The following is a 24,952-nucleotide window of genomic DNA, read 5'->3' as shown; positions in this document are numbered from 1 at the left end:
TCCCTACTCAGCTGGGGCTCCCTGCTACCAGTGTTGGGTGGCTGCAGCTCCCAGACTTGGCTCTGCATGCGAGTCTTTCCCAACCTGGGCACAGGGGAGGGCGTGAGAGGGGAAAAGCAGCGAGCAACAGGAGAAGGAGGGAAGAGGAGCAAACAGGGTTGGGGCCTTAGGGGAAGAGGCAGGGCAGAGGTGGGGCGGGGGAGGTTCCGGCACTCCTGCTGGAGTGTCCAGTTTTTAAATATTACAGAGTTGGCAATCCTACATGCAGTAGGCCAGCACACCACACACCACTTCAAACCTTGTTTTGCTATGGGTATAGCAGTGTGCTGGCAATATTTTAACAAGGGACTCCCCCGAAAACAGGGTTTATGTGGTGCACAGGCGTTATGCTGCAGTCTCTGCACTGGAGAGCCTTGTGTTTGTGCTGATGGCTGCTGCCCTCCCCCCACCTCCTTTGTTTTCTAAGGGCTTGTCTACACACAGGGCCAGCTCCAGTTTTTCTGCCACCCCAAGCGGAAGGGAAAAAAAAAAGACTAGCGGCGGCACTTCGGCGGCAGCTCAGTTGCGCCGCTTCTTCAGCAGCAATTCAGCGGCAGCTCAAAGAGGAAAAGAGGGAAGGAGGGACCCACCGCCGAATTCCCGCCAAAGACCCAGATGCGCCGCCCCGATACTGGACGGAGCGCCGCCCCTTTGTATTGGCCACCCCAAGCACCAGCTTCCTACACTGGTGCCTGGAGCCGGCCCTGTCTACACGGTGCATTAGTCCAAACCAGTGGAGTAGAAATTTTGGTCCATGCTAGTGTGTTGCGCATAACTGACCTATGTGGTCCCTAGTGGTGTGCACTAAAAGTTCCCTGGTACACATTAATGTAGTCCTGTTTCAAACAGGGCTACATTAATATGCACTAGGGAACTTTTAGTGCACACCAACAAGGTCCCTGTGGGCCAATTAGGGTGCAACACGCTAGAATTTACAAACCAGTGGTGCAGATTTATGCACCATGTAGACAAGTCCTAATTTAATAGTCCTTTGTTCTTTTTCATCCTTTATGTGCTAGACAGAATGCATGCTCCTCAGGGGGATGTAGCCATTTCAATTTAGCATCTTAAGCCTTGAAAGGCCTTACTGACGTAAAGTGCATATAGCCATACTATGACAATCCAGAGACAACTTTCCAGAATGGATATTTTGCATTGGTGGGACACTAAAGCGGCTATAAGTCATCTTCATTTAATTTTTAAGTAAATTCAGTGTGTGGTATCTAGGTTGACTTAACATTTTGGAGAAAACTTGAACCTGCCTAAACCTAGGGGCGTAAACTTACATGCGTAAACTGCACATCAAATCTTGCAGTCTGTCTGTACATATGTGTCTGTGCTCAGTCATGCGAGATATTATATGGGGAAGAGATGTTGCATAGTCAAAGAAAAATACCCATTTCATGATATGGGCCTCTTTAGGAAATCATTTTATTTAAAATAATTAGGATAGATTAGTAAAAAATGCTTTCATCTTCGCATTTCGTCTATGTTGCATTTTAAAATAATTAAGAATCCAGATTGTTTCTGTTTTTCACCTCAGTTTACTGGCATCCAGCAAAGAAGCCTACACTTTGATTTTAATCATGGCCAGACAATATAAGGTCTCAGTCTTAAAGGCAACTAGAGCAACAAGCAGAAACCCTGCTGTGTAATTTCAAAGCAATGTACTTCATGCTGCTAACCCTACAGTATGATTTCTGTTCTGCCAATGGCTCCAATAGCAGACAACTTCCAATTTGCACCTCTCACATAAATCTACATTATGCCAATAGGTTTAGAAGAAAACCACAAGCTGCCCAGCTCAGCAGTCAGAGGTCTGTTAACAGATCTTTAACTATGATCTATTGTGCAGGAAAGTCTGAAATTATGGATGCAGAGTTTCACTTTATAGAGCTCTCACTTGTGTTATGCAGTTTTTCTTGAGATAATTATAAGTGTTTATTTTGGCTTTTAACAACTTTAATCACATTATTTAGCATGTTCTTATTTTCTCACTGAGTTAACCAGTACTCTTACCAGTGATTTCACTCGCATAAGTTTGCTTAATTGGCAAATAGAATAGAAAACTGAGTTTAAAGCAGTTAATTGTGTTAAACTTCACAGATGCCAAGATGTTGCTCTTAATTAAACTTTTTACAAGATATTTTCCAAATGCCAGAAGTGCTGTCTCTCATAAGTATATAGCATAGTTTCCTACTTTCAGTTGTGTTCCCACTTTAAATGGCTCGGTGCTATGAATGTTCCAATAACAGACTGGCCTAGAGAATGGAAGGCTGTGGTTGAGGTTATAATAGTAGTGAGTTCAGTAAAGCACTTCTGCTTATCTGAATTCCAATTTATAAATAACCTTGGCTTCCTGGAGAGAGTAATTCAGTCTGTTAATTTCAGGCCACCGTTTAAGTAACATGCTGTGCATCAAATTGCATTTGATAGCTTTCTAATGGCAGGACTACAATATGCTTAAATGAGATCTATAAACATATCCCCTAGTGGGAATTTCAACCCAGGTCTCCAGTGGTAAAAATGACAGTTCATTCATATTTGGCACTTCTTGTTTTGTATGCATCCTAGAATAGTGTAAATGTCCCATTCTATACAAAAAAAATGCACTTTTTTGTTCTAATTTGAATCACAGTCCTTGGCTCACATTGTTTTGTGTAGTTTCTAACTAAGCCTTGTAATAAAGTATTGCAAAAGCATAGAGCTTGTTTCTTGACACACACATCCTACTTTACATCTCCAAAATAAGGTATTAAAACTTGCTGTCAAAGGTGACTGAACATGGAGTGCTTGTTAAAGAACAATAGTTTTCCACAATAAGAGTGTTGCTTTTTCATACCTAGCAAGTACTGGTATCACTTACAAAGGTGAACGCGCACAATAGAATACTGTCCCACTAAAGGCATCTACCAGGGCGCAGGAGTAGTCTGCAGTGAACAGAGACTTCTTCACTCCCTCCCCTGGAGATGGAAGGGAGTGAAAGCCTTTGGGAAGGTCAGGCTCTATGCCCAGGGGTCATGGGACAGGACTGAAGCTGGGGAGTCTGTTTATTTTCTAGTTATGTTGAACTGTGTTGTTCTCTTGTTGTAAACAGCACTTTTTAACCTTCCCAAATAATCTTGAGAAGAGACCTTGCTGACTAAGATTGTTTTTGTTGCTGAACCATTCTACCAACTCACAGCATCCCACTTAAAAGAGGAATAACATCCAGAGAGAAACCAGTGATAAAGCACTGAGTTGTATTTTTAAAATATGGTAATGAGTTGCTACACCTTTACAACCACATTTAAAGTAATGGTGCAATTTCTCATAAAATTGTTTGTTTTGTTTTGCGTTTGTTTGTTTTTTAAGAGTAAAGAAACTTTTTTCCCTAATGTCCAACGTACTCCAATCCTTTAAAGAACTTCCACTTGTAGGCTACTATAATGACCTGAATTATACCATGCTAAACAAAACATTGCAAATGTTTTAATAAACTTCCTGGATCATGTCATGACTCCTCCATATTGAAACAGTCAGACTATGCCAAACTGTTTGAAAGCAGAGAGATTCATGGAGCACAGCTTTTGTGGAAATGGTATTTGCCATTAGTTAACTCTTTCTGAGGCCATATAGGTATAATTGTCAATGGATTTTGAATCAAGAATAAAGTGAGAGAGTATTTCAGGAGGGAGAAAGTGTCTGCATCACTTCGATTTTGTTCCACTTGATTTTCTATCTTCAAATCTCCCTTTAGAGCCCTCAAGACTTCCTATGCTGATTTCCTGATCAATAAGGACTCTTCACCTTCTTTCACTCTATCATACGTATCTGATTGCAAGGTCTTAGGAGCTAGAATGTTGTATCTTAAAACGTTCCATTAAGCACCACGTGCATTTATGGCTCTATAAATAATAGATACGAGCACTCTGGTTTCAGTACTGCCAAAGCTGCTAATTATTTCAGCTGTCATACTTCATCCTTTTAGAGATACCTTCAGCCGTTCCTGCTATCACAGCTATTCATTTCAACAGCCCCTTTTTTAACTTTCTTCTCTGCAATTCAATTACAACTAAACATCAGAATAAACGGAGTCACTTGTAGTTTCAGGTCAGAACTCTTTCTAAAATATCTTCAGGAAGCATGTATATCTTCACCCACAAGTCTGACATGCTGATACAGTACAATGTGTCTACACTTCCTACTAGTCATAATATTTACAATATATTGTTAATAATGAATTTCATAATAATCCTGTCACCTGACCAGAGGGTGAACTTCACTAACTCAGTGAATATATATTTTGATATTTGGTGGAAAATGAAACATTATGATGTAATTACTAAATAGACAACATTTTGACAAGCAATTTTTTAAAATGTTATACTTCTTATGGACCTGTGCATATTTCATCACACCGTGCATGTGCTATGTCAGTACTGTTAATGGGAGTTAGATGCACTACTCCTCAAGCATTGAAGAAAAAGTACCACTTAAGGGTCAAATTTAAACAAAAGCTAAGAAATTCAGAATTAAGCACTTACTTCCTCATTAACATAACCTTCCATGCCAAAAAATTGTACCAGTTTTAGAAAAGTGTAGGGACTTATCACTGATCACATGTGCTATCTAGGCTTAATAGAGTGAGGACATTGACTCTGACTCTGAATTTTTAGTTCTTCTGTAGGTTTAAATTACACTCTTAAGGATAATATTTAGGAAAGGGGGGGGGATTAGAAATCAACCTAAATTTTGCCCTTTATTCAAAATAAACCTAAACTTGAACTGTTTCTGTTTTTGGTTTGTTTGTTTTGTGGCATTACAAAACAAACTAAAGTATCATGTGTTGTGACCTACCAGCTATGTCAAGCTAAGCAGCTTCAGGCTGGTTCAGCACTTCGCCTGGAGACCAGAAAGAGACACCTCAGTGCTGCAGGAGCTTGTGCCAGTGATTCAGCAGGTGCTAGTCTTCCTTCTGATATTGTATTGGCCAAACGCCCTCAGTGAGGGGCTTCTAGAGATGCTGACTTTCAGATGTCAAACCAAGATTTGTGGCCATTCAGGACCACTTGGAATTTGGCAAGGATACTGTAGTTAACACCTTTACTTTTACAAATAATGCCAACTGGCCTACCTAACCCTGTCCTGAAATTTCAATGAGAAAAGGAATTTACTATTATGTACTGTTGCTATGGACAGTTTGAACAACAGCTTCCTTTGATTTCAGCATATCATTTCAATGGTGAATGAAGTGATTCTTCTGTATAGTTTACGTATCAATTTGTTATACTTACAAAATATGTTGGGATGCTTTGAAGTGAAAGGTGCAGTGTAAATATAACAACATTCTCCATCCTATTCAGGTATCTCTGCACTTCCTATATCTGGTCTGAAGTAAAAAGCCTGTTTCTCAGTTCCAGACTCATTTTCAGACTAACAGCTCAGAAGCTTTAGAAAGACATCCATTTCAACAAAAATTGAATATAATAGAACTGGGAAAGGCATACTCAAAATTTCCTGTCACCAGCGAGCTGGTTTTACATCCTAGCATACACCCTTGCAATACACCTAGGCACTTATAAGCAGACTCAGGTACAGTATAATGTGATTCCTAGGAAAGTGCACCAAGCATAAAAAGACAGAGGAACAGTGAGGCAATCATCATAAAACCAGATGGCTTGATGGCTTATGTCACAAACCAGCCAGCAAAAGTTGTTTATACCGGTAATCAGTCCCAACACAGATAACTTCTAATAAAAGCCGTTTAAGGAAAAGACAGTAGCATATATGTGCACTACATGGGCCAGGAGAGGGTACCTATCATGGCTTATGAAACATTGTCATAGAGTTGGTTACCATTAATATAATGATCTTGCTGCAGGAGTGGAAATACAAGAAAAAAATCAGGTAATAACTCATGCATCCAAACAGGCTCTATAAAATTTCCCGGTTCTTTACTCCTATAATGGCTGTATGTATGTGTACATTTGAAGTTGTATATATTCAGCCAATGGTGTCTGTGATGATTACAGGCAAAATTAGTACCTGGTATGGCTCAACTGAAGTCAATGGAGTTACACCATAGGAGAATTTTATCCTATGTGAACAGTAACTATGGCAGTTTAGTGCTGTGTACCATGTAAGTCTAGCAGTAAATTTAAATACAGCAAATATATGGCTTTGTGAGCAGTGCTGTCTCCTGTCATATGCACCCTATTCCCTTGACTGTAACCATTGTTGTTGTCAGACAATGGCACTACGTGGATCTCCCATTGACCATGACAGCCAATAGCAAAAGATGTAATGTAGAGTTGTCTAAAGCAGCAGAGTATACTTTGTGTCAAAAATCTGCAAATATAATTATTTCTAGTGGTGCATACTCTTGCACCCTCTCTATCTATATAATCTCTAATTGGGGAAGCTAAATGTCTGATTGATTAGTTTGATATTATTTCTTAGCATACAGGATACACAAAAAGCAATTGTAACCAATCGCAAAGGGGAAAATGTATATGCTCTTTGTGCATATGAACAACTCATTAAAATAGCACTAAGAGTTAAAGCAATGCAATGTTCAGATCACTTTAAATTGTAATATATAAGTAATACACAAGGAGATATAAAACAAATATAGAGATCTGTGTGTTTACATACAGATAGGTTAACGGACTTCATATGGATGTGCAGTGGTCCGTGTATCTGGATTGCAGTGCCATATTTCTGTTTAGCTACTATTGGATTTCCCCATAATGCATAGCACAGTTCATCATAAGATTTTGCTGCAGCAATTCCATATCGGTTCAATTTATGTGAAATAGTATTAGCATGTTTGAATCAGTTTTTATCCAGTGCAGGCAATTTATACAGTTACCGCCACTTTTTTCAGAGTATTGCTGAGGAAAAGGAGGCTGGAAATAGTGACTGATGAGAGGTCAAAAGGGCTTTTCATAAAGGGGTGGATTAAAAATATTCAGCGGTAGCATGAATGATGGTGCCAATGATGTATAAGACATGGATTAGGAGGTAAAAATTGAAGGTAAAAGGCAGTCTAGTGAGATGCTTATTTAAAGTAGGTCATTCATATCATCAGTGAATGAAGGAAGGTGCCAAGTTGAAGATTAATAAAGCACAAGGCAGCAATAAAGCTCAAAAAAGAAAATGTAGTAAATTTCTTAGAATATATTGAGGTGAGGGACAGAAGGAGGAATTTGGAGAATATGGTGTAGGAAAGCAAATAGTCCAGAACAGGCACCTAGAAATGTCAGTAACGTCTATGATGACTGAATGGAGAAAATGAGTTTTCAGACTCTAGAGTAGAGCTGGTTGGAAACTTTCTGTCCAAATGACTTGACGGAAAGTGCAATTTCCATAAAATTTTTGATTTTACCAAAAATGTTTTGATTTTTCCATTGGGAAAATCAAAAGAAAATACTTCATTTGGGGTTGGTTTGATTGGATTGAACCAAAACATTTTGAGTCAGTTCTACATGAAACTGCATCTGCCTAAGTTCCATGATGACTTTTGGGCATTGTAGTGCGAGTGCCTCTTGTCCCCATTCTTCTCTTTGGCCAAGCATGTGGTGCATCTTGGGGAGTCACATAACTACAAGTACGTCATAGCATATGTAGTATGGTCAGGGAACATGAGGATAAGAAGCACCTGAACTACAACTCCCATGAAGCACCAAGGTCCCTGGACAAATGCAATTTAGAGTCAAAATTGCTTAAACTGAATCAAAAGATTTAATTTCAACAAACCAAAATTAAATATTTTATTTCAGAGATGTCAGTGTTTCTTTTCTATAAGATATGTCAAAATGAAATATTTCTGTTTTCAAATACATTTTTTGGAACTTTTCATTCCATTAAAAGTTTCAATATTTCAGCTTTTTGTCCCAAGTAGGAACAAAAAAAGTCAAAAATCCAGAATTTCCCTTGGGATACACATTCTGATTTTTCTCAACTCAACTATAGAGGGAAGCTTAGTAGATGGTAAGCCTATTCTTTCCATGTCTGCTCTTGCCAGTTACTCTGTCTCTCTCCCCTTAGATTTGCATCTTTTTGTATCCACAACCCAATAGATGAATTTGAGTTTGCATGTACTCATGCACTGGTGTGGTGCAGTAGGAGAGACAAAATTGAAGATGATCAATTTGGTCACGAGTCAATGACAAGATAAAATTCTGATACTGGATCCTTCCCTGGTCATCAAATATTACTTAGGGCATTAAGAAGAATGAAAGTGGACAGTATATATTATTAAATTAATTAGGGAAATAGACTTTGCCAATTAGCGCAATGTGCAGATGTTAAAGAGGACAGTGAGACAGAGTTTAGGGAGAGCAGAGTCAAATTTTAAGATCTTGAGTGTTGACGGCATCTCAGCCATGCAGAAAGGGAAGATGATCCTTTAAGTTGAATGCGGTGGAGGAGGAAAGGTGGGGTGAACCCTAGAGTTGCTGGGAAAGTTGCAAGGCTCTGAATGTCCAGAATGAAAAGCAGGGTAGGGTAAAGTTTGCAGGTGGGGTTATAAGTATGGCTGTAAAAGTCCCAAATGATGGACCAGGACAGACCAACAGAGTTGTTGATGTCCAAGAAATTACAATTAACAGAGTTTATTAGACTAAAGCAGTTCATATCCTACAGACCAATAGTAGGGGAAGAGAGAGACTTAGTGAAGAGCAGGGAGAGTAGAGGAAAGATGGATTGCCTTCCGCTAAATCATTGCATTGATTTATTTAGATTGAATGACAGTTTTATAATAGTTATAATAGTGAGAGATAAAAATGGTTAAAACTCCAAAGGAAACTTCACAATTGCATATATGTGTCAAATTAATCATTAAAATAAAAAGTAGTATCAAAAGGAATATAATGAGATAAAATGCAAACGCCTGCATAATGCTACAGTGATTTGTACAAGCAACATTCAAATATGAAATATAATGCTTGTGAAATGTAAAAATTGTGAAATCTTCCATCTAGTACAAAATGTGCATTACTGTGAAGGTTTATTAGGAAAAACAAGTATTGTGCTTTGTAATATAAAGTATCTTTTATTTCCAACTTTAGTACCAATGGGTGAATTATGTTTGTTTAATTTAACTACTTCAGATGTTGTAAACAAAAGTGGGTAAAAAGTACAGTGTTTGAATGCCAGAAAGATAAACTACATTTATATAAATTATTTGGGGGAGTTCTCTACTAAAGATGCATTTGCAGTTCTGTTTCCTTTAAAATGGGGGGGAGGGAAGTAATTTGAAACTGTTTACATTGCTATTGGTTGTTTTTAAAAAGGGAGTGCTTAAGAATAGTAAAGCATCAGATTAAAAGACCTACCCAAACCACAAATATGGGCTAAACATGCCAAGCTCTTATATTGCTGTTTAATGATCATTCATGCATAATGTTATTTTAATGATTTTGTTTTTCCACAAAAGCACAGTACAGGGTATGTGAAACATGCCAAAAGGGCACCCTGACCCCCTTTAAGATCTGCTATTAACCTAAAAAGGATCTTGTACTGGACATCAGATGATTACATAGTGTAATTATAGAAACAAGAACAATTGGAATATACATAGCAGACAGGCAGTGGGGAATCAGTAACTGCACGTGTACAGCCTGATCCTGAGAAATGCTGATCACTCATAACTCTCACTGACTTTCAGCTCCTGTTGACTTCAATGGCAAATATGACTGATCAGCATATTTTAGGATATAACCTTTAATGATCAAAAATAAGGACTGGAAAAATGATCCTGCACACTTGACAGTGAAGCAATTTCACCTTCATCTGTTCTATTACATTCTGGTTAGGTTCTTAAATCACACCCATCACCATGGTACTTGAGTGCCTAGTAAAGACAGCCCTCCAAATCAGTGTTTTTCAAACTGTAGTTCTGTCCTCTTCCGGGAAGACTCATACAACCCCTCCCCCTAAAAAAAAATGAGGAGAAAAGGGAATGTCCATTTTTATTACAGTTTTATTAAGGCCAGAACCCATTATTGAATAGTTCAGGATCAGGACTAATGTTATGCCTGTAAGGGGACAGGAGAAACAAAATTGGGCTGTAACAGGGACTAGGGTACGTTGCATTGCAGTTGTGTAAACTGTGCATTTGTTCAAGCGAGGGCATGTCTAATCCAACAGCAACCCATGTCAGTCATAGGGGTTATTTCTCAACCCTCGTCTTCCTGAATTTTAAAGCAGTTTTAAAGATTTGCTTTCTGTGTTGTGTTCTTAAGCTGTACACAAAAGAGAGAAAGACTATGTCAGAATTGGAACCAAATGTGTTCTATAAATATGTATGAATAACTCAAATATGCATGATCCTGAAAAGTGTTTCATCCACTGTACTGGGGCAGGGGACAAAGGAATTTAAACAGGTAACAACTTCAGATCTAAGGTGAATAAAAAATGCTGAGAGGAAACAAGAGTTTTCTCACAATGTTAGAAATCACCAAAATTTGCATACTTTGCATTTTATAATTTTCTTTTGATATAATTAAGATGAATATGTATTAAATTATGTTAAACTAAAAAGAAAATCCTAAGCTGTATGTTAGAAAAATTCTTTCTCCAAAATATTCTGGAAGTGAAATTAAATGTGTGTGTGTGTGTGTGTGTGTGTGTGTATTTTTTTTTTAAGTGATGTAGTTTGGGTACACTATTCAAAAATGCCTAAGTCTCATTGAAAGTCAATGGGACTCAAGCTCCTACGTCACTTAGGTGCTTTTGAAAATGTTAACTTTTATCAACTAAATAGGTTTATTAAAGAATAACCCCTCAGGATAAATGTGCATCAGTAAAATTTATAAAGTTTCTACTGCACATATTGAGTACACAAATTTCATATGGTGATAACTTTGTGTAATAGGCTACCAATGTTTTCTTGAAAAACCCTGCCATGATAGCAGATGTTGATGCTGCAGGAAAAGGGTTAATTGTGCTCTGAACTATTAAGGCAGATTGTTCTTTATTTCAGTGGTTCTCAAACTTGTTCAGTGAAAGCCCCTGGTGGGCCAAGCCAGTTTGTTTACCTGCCGGGTCCGCAGGTTCGGCTGATCGCGGCTCCCACTGGCCGCAGTTCGCCACTCCAGGCCAAGGGGGGCTGCAGGAAGCTGCGAGGGCCGAGAGATTACAAGAGAATAATGTTTATGAGCAATTATTTTGCTCCCGAGTATTCATAGCTTTTCTTACTTGGCAAAACTCAGATTTCATCCCTCATGAAAATTCAATGTCTCAACATTTTATTTCCTTCTGAATTAGGAGAAAAAGGTGAAACATCAAAATTTTTCACAGAATGGAAGGTTCCAAAAATAATTGATTCAAAAATGTCAAATCAGTTCAGCATTAAACTAGATCTGTGTATGGTGCTCTGGTACCTCTAGTGAACTGCACTTCAGGTGCTTCTTGCCCACACTCTTCCCTATAGGCCAGGCTTCTTGGCTAGATTACATCTCCCATGATGCAGTGCAGTTATGTGACTCCCATGATTCACCAAGTACCTCAATCAGAGAGGAGACCATGGTGCATCATGGGACATGTAGTCTGACAAAGGAGAAACTGCATTTTACATTGAAAAATAATTTCAATGGAAAATTCCCGATCAACTCTAGTCAATAGCAATCTAGCCAGAGCAGAGGCAGTCATTCAAGGTACAGCATTTCAAATTATATGGCAAATGAACAGTGTTGGAATTACAAGAATAAAGACACAGGACCAAATTCATCTGCTGTAACTCCATTTACAGCAGAGATGAATTGGCCCCCAAAGGGTAGATATTTGGTAGAGAGGGCTGTAGTCTACAGAAGTCAGGGGGGAAATGTAACAGTAAATCAGGTTGGGAATGTGTTCCGATGGTAACTAAATACTCCATATTTTCTGGTAATATATTAAAATGAAAAAGCAAGAAGTAACAGCAGATTGTAGTAATAGAACACTCAAACATTAATTCTTTCTAGTTTCATCTAAGTCAGCCTGCAGTGATGTTTAATACTTAATGCTAAAACCAACACGCGTCCAGAACCAGACGAAACAAAGCCTCTGTTTAATGTGGAAGCAGAAAGGGAAAGGTAAAACCAATAAAAACATTTTGATTTGCTGTAGTACTTTGCTTTCAGCACAAAAAGTTGAGTCTGCAGTAAGAGCAAGAACTGTAGTAGAGGATGTCACCTACCTGAGGCAAATATGAAAATCTAGGCTTACAGAAGGAAGATCCAGAATCTACAGCAGGAGAACAATGGGACATTATTTCTCCTGTAGTAAATGGACAGAAGGCTAATGCCTGTAGTAAAAGAAGTCTGCAGAGAGAGAAGATGACTGAGATATGAAGCAAAGGAACAGGCTAATGTAAGGAAGAAAGGAAGAATGTTCTGATCTTGAACACAATAACTTTGAGAGCAGAGAGAGACCAAATGAAAAATCAAGGTTGGAAGGAGATGAACAGGGATTTAAAATTGAATTCCCATTCTCTCAGCTCAGAAAAGGCAATGGCAAAAAGGCTTTCAAGCAATCTTTGGCCAATGCACGGGGAAGACACTAGTCCAATAGAAATGTAAGTGGGCTAGCAAAGTACAGAAGTCCTCTTTTTGCATTTTGGATTTCCCATGCCTGTTCACCAGTCAGCTAATCAGAATTAAAGCCATATCCAATTAACAATAACAAAGACATTCAGAGTAGTGTAACAGCCACCATTTTGGCTGACCCCAGGGATTAGGCCAGGGATTTACACAGATAGAAATTTACATCTTGAGGTAAAGAGCCAGGCTTTGTAGCTAGGAAATGGGAGAAATTTGCCTCTTTTCTGGATCAGGCACCAAGCGGGACATGTAACACACACTAACCAGTGGGTTACAGAGGCTAGTGATCACTATTACTTCCTCACTAATAAGCTTATGACACATCACTCCAACTCTAACATGGACTCTGTCCTTCAAACCCCACAAAAGAGGTCTCTTCTATGGTCCACAGTTGATAACAGCCTCAGCTCAGTACTGGCAACCAGTCTTATGGATCTCAGTAGGCCAAGTCCTTCCACTCCTTCACTAAGGATTGGGGTCCTCTGTGGACCAGAGGTTCTGTCCATTTGCTGAATCAGGAAGAAGGCCCTGACCTAGTTTAAAACCAAAACCCATTTTTGTCTCTTAGTTCAGACTGGATTCTCCAGTGACCAGTATATGCATACCTCTCCAAGGTGGTGGCTTCAAAGGGCTGATAGTGGAGGAAGTTCATTAGCATCCCCTTCTTACTAGAGAAGGTACACACAATAACACATACACAATTGCATTTCTAATTCAGTGGATCCCAAAGGAATTAACCCTAAATCAATAAGGTTTATCTTAATTCCATAAGGTTTGTCCAGGATATTACAGGAGATTGTCTCTGTCACAGTTATAGCCTAAAATATGTAGGTGAGACATCTGCTTTGTTGCTGAAAAATTTGATCCTCCCCACACACTCCCTTACATCTGCACAGGAAGCAGAGAATTACCTGCATGAGGTAGAAGAATAGCTCTTCATGTTTTCACTATGTATGCTGTTATTGGAGATAGACAGTTGGGGGATAGTGACACCGCTCAATTGTTGTTAGGGATCCCCCCTTCTGAATTTTCCCCAGGGGCATTGATTTCCTATTCTTGTATTCTGTTATACAAGTTTAAGCAGCACCCTACCTTCTTCCCTACTTTCTTTCCCTGTTCTTCTGCCCCATGTTATAATCTAAGATATTAATATTGTTCTATATTTTTATTGGGTCAGAAGCCACTCAAGATTTACACCTTCACATCATGCCATCAACAAGTGCTATTCTTATTAAAGTGTGTCAATATGAAGGAATAGCATGTTATCATGATGTACAAATGCAAATGACTTATTTGAAATGTTTAAGTTTCATTGACTTTGGAAAAATGTCTAATATTTTCCCTATATGTGGAATGACAAATATTAAATCTTAAGTCAGGTGCCCAGAATTTCATATGCATATAAATTATTTGCATTACAGTAGCATAGGCCCCAGACAGGATCAAGGGCCCATTGGGCTAGATACCCATAAGACAGTCCCTGCCCTGAAGAACTTGCAATCTAAATTACATGCAAAAAAATTCAGATGAATGTCAAGGTTGCAGAATCAAGTCCTCAAAAGTTAGGACATGGCAGCATTAAGGTGCAAATGCATAGATCCAAGAAATGTGAAATGTGATTTGTTCTTAGGGGGGGAAAGGTGAGAAAAATGAAAGTTTAGCTGTTTCATCAAAGTTTACCTTGAAGGGGATTTTTCCCAGTTTTCCAATGAAAACCCCCAAAATTTTGTCAAGCAGATATTTCCCACAGAAATCTGTTTTGACAAAAAAGTTACTTTGATCCAAAAATATCTAGAATTAAATATTTCAACCAGGTCTATATGTGCATTATGAAAGTGGTACAATCTTTAATAAAATGTCCACAATATTTTTTCAACAGGAACCCTCTAGTCCTTCTCTCTTCAACTTGGGGTTCCAGTCTCTGTTTCTGATCCCTAGGTTTGGAGGAGATGGCTAACATTCCTGGACATGCTGCTCTCAGCCTCCCAGTTAGTCCTCTGTGTCAGATCTCTGTAAATCCAAATCTAGAGTGCCAGATGCACATGATCTGATCAACCAGTGCTTAATGCACTGAAGAAATGAGTCTCCTTTTCATACATATCACATAACTAGTCTTGGCATTATCCTAGTGGCATTCAGTAGTGTTTTGATACATAATATGTGACTATATACTTCCCATATAGTACAAATAATGATAATATAATAAAGTGGGAAATGATCTGTTTGGCAAGTGAGGCTAACAGAAATAAATGTCCAAGCACCAGGAAGCCTCTGCAGCATTATAGTGGAAACATGAATAAATTGGGAGACATGCTAATATTTTCCTGGATGAGTCACTAACAATATGTGTGAATGGTGAGGGACTGAGAGTATTGGGGGATCTCCAGCAATTCATTTGGCCACAACTCTGAGACAGCACTCTCTATGCAAAGAAAAGACATTTTACCTCTATGATGGCTTGTTACTGGCTTCATTTATAAAAAGAGCTATAAATTATTATGAAAAATGTCAAATGTCCAGTTCTGTGATGTTAATGGTTCATGAGGGGAATGAGAGGAATGCAAGTACCATTCCAGTCATTTAATTGCAAGAATCTTTTTTTTATTTTATTTTATGGCTGAGGGTTGGTTAACTTAAATATAAGTCTAGTGATTCTTGTTATTCTGCTCTAAAAAATGTAAGTGATTTTAAACAGCTACTTAGCCATAGACCCATCAAAGAAGCTTCCAATTAGCAAGTCATACTGAAGATAAATTCAAATCTTTGCAAATAGTTATAATCACAGCTCACCAAATTTGCTTCAGCTCTGTGCTTGCCATGTAGTAGTAATGGAGCTGGTCTGTAATTACAAAGGTGTTAATTTCAGCATTGTGTGTACCCTTTTCTTTTACTAGATTGGCACGAACATTTCACACTCGAGTGTGTGCTGTAATTGGAACAAACTGCAACAACCAAGCTCTTTGTAGCCGTTGCTTAGCCCCTCCATTTAAAATTCCCAAGCCACACTTCTGCCTCCCAAGCTGCCTTTGAAGGCAGATTTATATGTTTTAAGCACAATTCAAGCATATTGCGGGCACAGCAGGAGATTGTAAACAATCAGAAACTGAATAGGGGCACTCCTCAGCATCCCAGTGTGGCAGAGGCTAAAAACCACCTGCATTTAAGTGTTTACACCCTATGCATGATATGGATGTTTCGTGATTGTTATTAAATGTTATTCAGGAACATCATTTAGAACATAGCATAGTGTACTTGGATAACATAAAGGACTTTTCACGTAGGTCAGTCATTGCTACATTGAAGACAGGGATTATTCCCTTACTTTTGAGACAGTCATGCAGCTTTTTATCATCCTCACATTCCATATGTCACAGTTCATCAAAATATATCTCAGGCACTGCACAATTCAGAAAATCATGAAATAAGAATCTTCTGCTTTGATCTAAATTCCAAACTGATTACACCTTTCTACATCTTGAAGGGCTTTCTGTTTGTAAAATATCAATTAAATAAACATGGAAAGAAAATTAGATTTAATAATTACTACTTTTAAGATTCACTTCCTTGATCTCAGATGGCCCAGAATTAATACAATGACAAAGTTGCTGGCAGAAAAAATACTACATTTTCTATAGCCCTTATAAATCCCACAAAAATCAACCATAGTGTTGCCAAGTGGTAGTAGATGTCAGGGCCTTGCAAGTTAGCTTCCCATGGCAGGAAAAATCACCTATACAGAATCTGTGTATTGTCTTAGTGAAACTTGTTCACCTGCACTATATACTGTGTGTTGTCTAGTCTGAAGAACTTGTACTGTAAGAGTGTGTGTGTGTAATTGATTGTGCATGACATATCATGGTAGCATACATTAACAATAGCATTTTACCTGCTGCAGCACCGTTGATATGTATTTTACATTTTAAACTTTGTTTTTATGTTCCATTAGCGTTAGGGTTAGATTATGCCAAGGCCAGAGGAATGAAATACAAGGAATTGTAAGGGAAATTTTTTTATTTTTGCCATTGTTTTCTCCTATGCCATCTTGGATTCCCCTTAATAGCAACCAGGAATCCATGTTTGGCATCCTTCTTCCCCATCCTCTGTTACCTTTTGGTGCCTTTTCTGTCTGAAGGCAGGAAACCGGCAGGTCACCTGACTGGGAGTCTGCTCAGCAATTAGGACGGTATATAAGACCAGCTCACCAGTTACATTAGGAGGGGCTGCCTGTCTGGGAGGTAGCAAGTGCTGCTGCTCACCTTGAAGGGTAGGCCCAGGACCACACTAAGGGTTGTCAGGAGGTTGCCTGCATGCAAGAACGAGCTGTCACCCACCATTCTGATCCTTCTCATATATCCACCCATGCCGATGTAGGGAAGAAGAGCTGCAAGAAGAGCAAGAACAGAGCATCCATCAGCCTGTGCCAGAAGGTCCTGTCTTCCTTCCTGCCGAGTCCTCTGGACCTGGAACCGGAGCCAGAGCCGTCGTGACAGTGCCATTGGTTAAAGCTGCAGGATATGGTAGAGACCCAACATCTTTCTTTCTACCTAGCCTAATCTGGGCGTAGCCTTCGGTTAGGGCTTCAAGCCCTGCTCTGTTATAGCCAGTGCCTGTTATGTTTTTAGCCACCTGTTTGGTTGTATTTTGGGAGTCCTGAGTGTTTTGTTTAATACTTTACCTTGTTATACTTATCTGAGTTTACCTTTATCTTGTTAACTGTTAATAAAACCTGTTCTTGTTTGCACCTTATCCTTTTGTTAGTTCTCTTTGGGGAGCAGAGGTCCCAATGAAAGACGCAGGATAGGGGAGACATACCTGAAATTGGTCCTTTGGCCAAGTATAAAATCCAGCCAACAGAACCAGGAAAGCAAAGGTTTCTTCCTTTGCAACCATACTTAAATTTCATAGGCAGTAAGTAATGGAAACCCATAAAGCCACTTTGGTGAAAACACATATAGCTTAAGTTGCTGCTGAATGTAGCACAGGTCATTTCATGTTAATAAACTATGCTCCTCTTTTTATTGTGTGTAAACTCATCACATAGAACTTTGAAACATTGAAACAGGGGGAAATATATAAATATTGTTAAAAGCATGTTGGACCACAGAACCATATTTCTGTGGCACGGATGGAATAAACTGCAATTACCTTTCAACTTAAAATAAATATTAGGTTTGTGAAAGTAGCAATGTGAAATCCCTTATGAACACAGATCTGAGGTTTATCCTACCTTTTATTTTCACTAGATTGTGGATTTTTGCTAGAAAACCACAGGCAACTTTGGTTTGTGGTATGTTTGAGCTAATTAAAGGTAAATAAATAGATAAAATAAGGAGAAATATTCAATTACATATAATGAGAGAACAGAGTGAATGTGAATGCTGCTTAGTATTAAATTACTTTCATTCTTTTAAAAAAAATCTGGATAGATTCAAGAAGTAAAGTAAGACCGAGGGGAAAATATAAATTAATCAATAACACACTTCTGCGATAGAATGTTTTTGACTACCACAGACCTACTCATAGACTTTAAGGCCCGAGGGGACCATCATGATCATCTAGTCTGTAATAGGCCCATCAGGGCTGGCTCCAGGGTTTTGGCCGCCCCAAGCAGCCAAAAAAAAAAAAAAAAGCCACGATCGTGATCTGCGGCAGCAATTCGGCGGAAAGTCCTTCGCTACAAGCGGGAGTGAGGGACCGTCTGCCGAATTGCCACTGAATAACTGGACCTGCCGCCCCTCTCCGGAGTGACCGCCCCAAGCACCTGCTTGCCAAGCTGGTGCCTAGAGCCGGCCCTGAGGCCCATACCCTTTGGCTGAGTTACTGAAGTCCTCAAATCTTGATTTAAAGTCTTCAAGTTCCAGAGATTCCACCATTTACTCCAGTTCAAACCAACAAATGACCTGTGTCCCATGCTGCAGCAGGGCCACCCACAGGGGGTGGCAAGTGGGGTAATTTGCCCCAGACCCCGCAGGGGCCCCGTGAGCCCTGGCCCGGCGGTGGTCTGGGTCTTCGGCGGCGGGTGGCCCTTCAGTGCTGCCGAAGAGGTGGAGCGACTGAAGGGCCCCCCCACCGCCAAAATGCCGCCGAAGACCCAGACCGCCGCTGGGTGAGTACAAGCACCGCAGCTCCCCCGCTTTGCCCCAGGCCCCCTGAATCCTCTGGGCAGCCTGTGCTGCAGAAGAAGGTGGGGGGAAAACCAATCTGACCTAGGGGGAAATTCCTTCCCAATGCAAAATATGGCGATCAGTTAGACCCTGCGCATGTGGGAAAGATGCACCAGCCAGACACCTGGGAAAGAATTCTCTGCATCACTCAAAGCCCACTCCATCTAGTGCCCCATCTCTGGCAGTTGAGATATTTGCCAATTGCAGTCATGGATGGGCCATATGCCACTGTAGGCAATTTCATCATACCATCCCATCCATAATCTTGTGTAGCTCAGTCTTGAAAAAAGTTAGGTGTTTTCTCCCCCCACTATTCCCCTTGGAAGGCTGTTCCAGGACTTCATTCCTCTGATGGTTGGAAATCTTCAGCCATTTCAAGCCTAAACTTGCTGATGGCTTTTGTTCTTGTGCCAACACTGGCCTTTAACTCAAATAATTCCTCTCCTGCCCTGGTGTTTATCCCGCTGATGTATTTATAGAAAGTAATCATATCTCCTCTCATTCTTCATTTTGTTAAGCTAAACAAGCCAAACTCCTTAAATCTCATTTTGTAAGGTAGGTTCTCCATTCCTCTGATCATCCTAGTAGCCCTTCCCTGCACCTGCCTCAATCTGAATTCACCTTTTTTAACATGGGAGACGAGAACTGCACACCATATTCCAGATGAGGATTCACCGGTACCTGGTATAAGCTTTTCGCACGGATGCACCACATTGGCAGCTCAGAATCATCCTGTTATTGACCAATACATCCTTGTCTTTCTCCTCCTCTGTCACTTTCAACTGATACATCCCCAATTTATAGCAAAAATTCTTGTTGTTAGTCTATAAGTGAATGACCTTGCACTTCACCACAATTAAAATTCATCCCATTTCTATTAATCTAGTTTTCAAGATCATCCAAATCTTGTCTGATATTCTGATCTTCCTCTCTACATCAGTTTTTTTGTTTTTGTTTTTATTTTTTCAAAGAAAGAGATCAGGTTGGTTTGGCCGATCTACTTTTTGTAAAACCATGTTGTATTTTATCCCAATTCCCAACTACCTCTATGTCCTTTACTACTATCTCTTTCAAAAATTGTTCTAAAATCTTGCATACAAGTGAGATCAAACTAACAGGCCTGTAATCTCCCAGATCACTTTTTTCCCCATTCTTAAATATAGGCTCTATATTTGCAATTCCCCAGTCATAGTATATCACCCTTGAGTTTACAGAATCATTAAAAATTCTTGCTATTGGGCTTGCAATTTCAAGTGCCAGTTTCTTTAATATTCTTGGATGGAGATTATCCAGGCCTTCCAATTTAGTCCCATTAAGATATTTGAATTTGGCTTCCACTTTGGATGTGGTAATTTCTACTTTAATATCCTCATTCCCATTAGTCACCCTGCCACTGCCCCTAAGCTCCTCATTACCCTTATTAAATACTGAGGCAAAGTATTCATTTAGGTGGGCCATACCTAGATTATCTTTAAACTCCACCCCATCCTCAGTGCTTAGTGGTTCCACTTCTTCTTTCCTTGGTTTCTTTTTATTTATATGGCTAAAAAACCTTTTGCTATTGGTTTTAATTTCCTTTGCAAGGTCCAACTCTGCTTGGCTTTTGGCAGTTTTCACTTTTCCCCTATGCTTTCTGCCCTCCAACTCGTAGCTTTCCTTGCTGATCCATCCCCTCTTCCATTCCATAAAACCAGTTATGTGCATATTTGGCACCCACCAAATGAATAATGTTAATGTGAGCAGACACAGCTTTCTGGAGTCTTTTTCTATGAGATGTGGCTTGTTCCTGCTTTCAATGCTATGTTAATGAATGCCAACGAGACTATAGGCTGTATTTTAACTTTTTGTTTACTTCACTGGACATGTGCTGAGAGAGCAGTAAGTGCCATTCCCATGGTATAGTGCTTACCACATGTACTTAAAAGGTCCATACTTACACAATTAATCACATTTTTCAAAATTATTTGCTTTCCCACATTCAACACAATAGGCCTTTGTTATATTTTACAGCTTCAGCATAAAAGAAACATACTAGCTACTAAAACACTATAATGGCATAACTTTGGCCACAATAAATAGCTAAGTTTTAATATGTCTGGACTGCAACAGTCTCCTGATTATCCAAGATGGTGATGGATAAATCCCCACTGAAAATAGAGAATAAATAGGGAATGTAGTGGTGACTTTTTGTGAGGAAGGAAATGTACTGGAAAGCTCAGCTGAGAGTTAGAGACGATAATTAATTGTATAGCCATGGAGGAGATGGAAGAGGCCAAAATACTGAAACATCAGCAAAGGAAGATTCCAGCTAAACTGCAATGGAGGAGATGCTAGGCATGAGGAGTGGATCTGAGTGGTACAACAGATGGGATATAATGGTAATCTGAGCCAGGCAGTGGTGACTGGGTTTATTTTTGTTATATAATAATTCAATAGCTATGTAAAGAGCTAAGAAGTGGGTCACTGGAGTGAAAAATTGAAGGCAGTCTTGTTGATCTTGTTAGCATTTAACGATGGATGGTGATGGAGAATTGCTTGTGAGATCTGGTGGGAGCACAGCATAAGTTGGTATGGATGCAGGAATACTTAGAGTTATGGTATAAAAGCTCTAAGATTTTAGGCACCTCTGTGTGTATTTTGCAATGAACTATTGAACTGTTGGTTTTAATTGGGCTATTGCTTGTGCTGATAGTGTGTGAAAAAGTAGGGGGAGAGGTTCACTGGCTAATTGGCTGTTTTTATGTGATGCTTCATTGTCCTAACTTCCATTTTTAGTATAACTTTCCACATGATGAATCTTCAGCTTCAGAGAACTATAATGGAAAGGAATTATGTAATTTGCAAGATGTGATACATACTGTATCTGGGGTCAGAGTTTATGCATGGAGTGCTAACTTACTGAGAATCTCAAATGCCAAATGGTTCATGTTGAGATTAAGACAACGTGGCACTACACCAGGAGAATAGAGGTTTCATGAGTCACAGGTAAGGCATTTAGACTGGTTAGCATTCTGCAAGCAGGAAGCTCAGGAATATGTAGTGCAGGAATAGCCAACTGCCCTATCAATAATAAATATTATAGCATTGCACACAAATCACTCCAAACACTGCAGTATGATTGCTCTTAGCTATATTGTATGGACCATTACTGTAGACTGTTGTATTACTTTTCTGATAAGTGTTGCTAACTCTCACAATATTTGGTGATTTTTATAGAGCCTGAGCTCCAGGAGGCAAGTGATTAGGTGAGAATGTCATCTTTCTTTTTTTCTTGTAAGTAAGTTTCTATTCATCATGCTTGCAGATATCAGCTTGAAAATGTGACTCAACTGCACCCTAAACCCAGAAGGCAAACAAAGAGCAATCACAATTTATTCCTAGTTTAAATATCATGAGTGGGGGTTTTATTCACATTTTTGCATCTTATGATTCTTCAGCTCTTGGGTTAGCAGTACAGTAATGTTTGCTGCCCGGGATCTTAAAGTAATCCATGGACACACTTGAAAGGCTCATAGAGTTGTGGAATAGGCAGTGGTATGTGATCACTCAGGACCACTTTCCTGCCTTAGATGCGACTCTAGCGCTTCACATTTCTATCAAACCCAACATGCAATGGAATGTGTGTCACAGTATATCCTATGTGGCAAAGTTCCTCCTCTACCTTGGTGGGTCCTGCGCTTATTGGCGGATTTGCTCACCTCAGTGATCTTCCCCTCTGGTGGAACCCACAGTCTGGGTCAATTCCTCCTGTGTCTGATCAGGAGTTGGGAGGTTTGGGGGGAACCTGGGCCCACACTCTACTCCTGGTTCCAGCCCAGGGCCCTGTGGATTGCAGCTGTCTATAGTGCCTCCTGTAACAGCTGCATGACAGCTACAACTCCCTGGGCTACTTCCCCATGGCCTCCTCCAAACACCTTCTTTATCCTCACCACAGGACCTTCCTCCTGGTGTCCGATAATGCTTGTACTCCTCAGTCCTCCAGCAGCACACCCTCTCACTCTCAGCTCCTTGCACCTCTTGCTCCCAGCTCCTCACACACGCGCCTCACTGACTAACTGGGAGGCTTTTAACTAGTTCCAGCCAGTCCTTGATTGGCTTCACGTGTCCCAATCAATGTAGCTATCTCCACTGCCTTCTAGAAGGATCTTAATTGGCCCCAGGTGTCTTGATTAACCTGGAGCAACTGCCATTTGGTTACCATGGTACCAGGGATTTGTTTAGCCTGGGGCTAACATACCTGTTCCTCACTACTTTACTGTAGCCATCTGGCCTTGCCCCATCACATATCCCTCCTCTTCCCACCCCCACCGCTCAACACCATAGGGTTGGGCAACTTGGGATGCCAGGCAGTGTGTTCGTGATAGACCATCAGCGTTGGCGTGGTGGCATCCAGCCCTGTGCCGTATGCAGAACTGGAATGGTTGGAGGGATAAGAACCACCTGGAGACCCTTGCATTCTTTTCCTTATTTCTCTGCATCCACTGGAGGGGCGCATGGTCCGTCACAAGAGTATATCGCTGGCCTAAGAGGTAATAACGCAGTGTCTCCATGGCCCATTTGACAGCAAGGCATTCTCTCTCGACTACTGCATACTTCTGTTCTCTTGGGAGCAGCTTTCTGCTTAGGTAGAGGATCGGGTGTTCTTCTTCTCCAATCATTTGCAACAGAACCGCCCCCAACCCCACCTCGGAAGCATCTCTTTGTAAAATAAATTCCTTGTTAAAGTCCGAGGCTATGAGTATGGGGTCATTACACAGGGCCGTCCGAAGGTCTATGAATGGCCCCTCTGCTGCGTCAGTCCACTTCACGATGTCTGGACCTCGAGCCTTCACCAGGTCCGTTAGAGGACTTGCCCTAGTGGTGAAGTGGGGAATAAAACGTCGGTAGTAGCCTACCACACCTAGGAACGCACGGACCACTTCTTTCGGGTCGGCCGGGGCCAGTTTTGAATTACTTCTAGCTTATTAGTTTGGGGTTTCACTATACCCCTTCCTACAATATATCCCAGGTACCTAGCCTCTGCTAGCCCTATGGCGCATTTATCAGGATTAGCAGTGAGGCCAGCCCGCCTTAAGGTGCGTAGTACTGCCTCAACTTTCTCCAAGTGGGTTCCCCAGTCTGGCATATGGATGACGACATCATCTAGGTATGCAGCTTCATAACTAGTATGGGGGCGCAGCAGCTTATCTATGAGGCGCTGGAATGTGGCTGGGGCCCCAGGTAACCCAAAAGGGAGGACGGTGTACTGGAATAGCCCATGGGGAATGCTGTCTTTTCTTTAGCTTCTTTGGTCAGGGGAATCTGCCAATACCCTTTTGTCAGATCCAGTGTAGTCAAGAATCGGGCACTCCCAGTCAGTCAACCAGTTCGTCGATGCATGGTATGGGATATGCATCAAATTGGGATACTTCATTCAGTCGGCGAAAGTCATTACAGAATCTCATGGTACCGTCAGGTTTAGGCACTAGAATGATTGGACTGCACCATTGACTGTAAGATTCTTCAATAGCCCCTAATTCTAACATTTTCTTTACTTCAGCCTTGATTTCTTCTCTTTTGGCTGCTGGGATTTGGTAGGGTCTCAGTGTTACCTTGGCTCCGGGGATCATGCGGATATGGTGATAGGTCTCAGTCATCCGCCCCGGTTTTGTAGAGAACACATCTCAGTTGCGATTAATCATGTCGGCTGCCTCGATCTTTTGGATTGGCGTCAAGTCGGGTGATATCCTCACTTGCTCGTGTAAGTTATCCTCCTGGGGAAGGGTCTCCTGGGTGACTAAGCATGCCTCTTGATCATGCCAAGGTTTTAGAAGATTGATGTGGTAAATTTGCTCCGGTTTCCTGCGGCCTGGCTGCCGCACCTTATAGTTTACCTCTCCCACGGCTTCAATCACTTCATAGGGTCCCTGCCACTGGGCCAACAGCTTGCTTTCTGCTGTGGGCACCAGGACCATTACTCAATCCCTTGGTTGGAACCATCAAAGCTTTGCTTGGTGGTTATAATGGGTTCGTTGGGTCTCCTGTGCTTTCTCCAAGTATTCCCATACAATGGGTGTAACTTGGGCTATCCGATCCCTCATCTGTAGTACATGCACGACTATGTTCCTTCCAGGATTTGGCTTCTCTTCTCAGGCTTCTCTGGCTATATCCAATATGCTCCGGGGATGGCGCCCATATAGTAGT

General features: G+C 40.6%; 1 long non-coding RNA gene across 1 annotated transcript in view; it reads left to right on the top strand.

Annotated features, from left to right (window-relative positions):
- Nucleotides 1-16,981: 16,981 nt before the first annotated feature.
- The window catches only part of LOC122172347 (uncharacterized), a 65,072-nt gene continuing 57,101 nt past the window's right edge, over nt 16,982-24,952 (top strand). The window contains exon 1 of the long non-coding RNA XR_006172583.2: nt 16,982-17,122. This is a non-coding gene — a long non-coding RNA (uncharacterized LOC122172347). The remainder of the gene's footprint in view (nt 17,123-24,952) is intronic.

The sequence above is a fragment of the Chrysemys picta genome, chromosome 5 (assembly GCF_011386835.1).
Source record: "Chrysemys picta bellii isolate R12L10 chromosome 5, ASM1138683v2, whole genome shotgun sequence".
Lineage (NCBI taxonomy): Eukaryota > Metazoa > Chordata > Testudines > Emydidae > Chrysemys > Chrysemys picta.
The sequence above is the reverse complement of the archived record's forward strand: the minus strand, read 5'-3'. Positions and strand labels throughout refer to the sequence as shown.